Source organism: Cetorhinus maximus, unplaced genomic scaffold (genome assembly GCF_964194155.1).
Source record: "Cetorhinus maximus unplaced genomic scaffold, sCetMax3.hap1.1 HAP1_SCAFFOLD_257, whole genome shotgun sequence".
NCBI lineage: Eukaryota > Metazoa > Chordata > Chondrichthyes > Lamniformes > Cetorhinidae > Cetorhinus > Cetorhinus maximus.
The window spans coordinates 153,710-155,497 of record NW_027596217.1 but is presented as its reverse complement, the minus strand read 5'-3'; the positions used below and the strand labels follow the sequence as shown (position 1 = coordinate 155,497).

The following is a 1,788-nucleotide window of genomic DNA, read 5'->3' as shown; positions in this document are numbered from 1 at the left end:
CACTGACCCTAGGTCTGGGTCATGTGCCTTCCTACATCATTGTGTGGGCGGTACTGGGCTCAGTCCCACTTTAACCCTGTATGTGCCAAACCCTTCTACTACAGGAAGGAGTGATTAAACAATAGAATGGATGATGGTGTGAAGGGATTACCCATTTCAAACAGAGATGAGGGGGAATTTCTTCTCTCAGAGGATTGTGAATCTTTGGAATTCTCTAACCCAGAGAGCAGCGGAGACTGGCTCATTGAATATCCTCGAGGCTGAGTTAGACTGAATCTCAAATGACAGGAGCATTAAGGGTTGTTGGGAACAGGATAGTAAGTGGAGTTGAGACCAGGATCTGATGAGTTATGATCTAATTGAATGACAGAGAAGCCTCGAGGGACTGGGTGCTCCTATTGCTTCTGTTAAATTGAGCAGCAAGATGACAAGTAACACCTGAAAAACACAACTACCAGGAGTGGGGTTCGAACCCACGCAGACACATGTCCATTGGATCTTAAGTCCAACGCCTTAACCACTCGGCCATCCTGGTATATGGGGAGCATTAAATCAAATGAAATTGAATGTGATCCAGATGCCATCTGACCTTGTACAATTTCTCATTCTGACTGCTCGTCCTTCCGAAGCTAATGAATTGGAACAGACTGTGAACTGGAAAACAATCTAAAAACACTGCAGTGTATTTAACTCCTTATCCAACACTGTGAGACAGCTTTCAGTGTTTATAAAGAGTGTAATTTATTGAGTGGTCTCTTGGATCAAACAGGGTAACAGAAGGGTGTCTGTGTACAGAGGGTTTCAGTGTGAGCTCTGATTCCGAACCCTTTCTGGATTGTAAGGAATAAAGAATGAATGAAAGCGAGAGATGCAATGTGGGAGAAGAGTTGTTGGAAGAATTTGTCCATGAACCTGATTAAAAGTGGCTTAAACACCAGATAATATTAATATATCATCAGCGGAATATTAACATAATCTGAGCTCCAAAGATCTGGCTGGGTCCCATTCCCCTGAAGTGAGGAACGAGCCGGTGCGGAAATTCCCCCGGGAATTCTATCCCCTGTAAGAAGATTAGCTCACAGTGAGGTGGAAATAACTCCATTGAGACTGTGTCAGACAGAAGAACCATTGTTCACTCCCTGGTTTTGAGAGTTTTAATTTGGTTTCTTCACCATTTTAATTAGAGAGAATCCAAGGAGAGATTTTCCACTCCTGACCCCGTGTCTCTCAGACTAATGGGAGTGAAACCACATCTGACACCGAGTCTGAAAAGGGAGACCTGCTCTCCCCGTGTTTAAAGGGAATGAATCGGATCTTAACCTTGTCTTAATGTAACGGTGACTGTCTGGAAATGTCTGGTGGTGAATGTTTTCCTCTTATATTAATGAAGCGGATGAGCAGAAATGAGAGGTTGTTCAACCGAGAGGTTTGGAAGTGGGTGAAGGGGCAGAGAGACGGTGGGAGTGATAGGGACAGTAAGTCGGCTGTGGTCAATAGAACGTCAGCAATGAAGGTCAGAGGAACAGAACAGGCTGGAAAGACAGAAAAAGTGAGGAGCAGAGGTTGTGGGAAAGAGAGAGTAAAGGACAGGCTTGTTCAGTTAGTTGGGGTGTGGTGTTTAAAATAGCTGGGATCTGAGTTTGATCCTCTCCCAGCTGAGAGGGAATTGGACCAACATTCTGTCCATACAATTATAGAATGATGCAAGGAAGCAGGAGGCCATTTGGCCCATCGTATCTGTGCTGCCTTTTTGGTGAAACTTTTCAATCAGTCCTAATTCCTGCTTTT

At 44.4% G+C, this 1,788-nt stretch overlaps 1 non-coding gene across 1 annotated transcript; it reads right to left on the bottom strand.

The window, feature by feature from the left end:
- Positions 1-452: 452 nt before the first annotated feature.
- Positions 453-535, bottom strand: trnal-uaa (transfer RNA leucine (anticodon UAA)). Its single transcript has one exon. It is a non-coding gene; the product is annotated as a tRNA-Leu (tRNA).
- Positions 536-1,788: the final 1,253 nt, after the last annotated feature.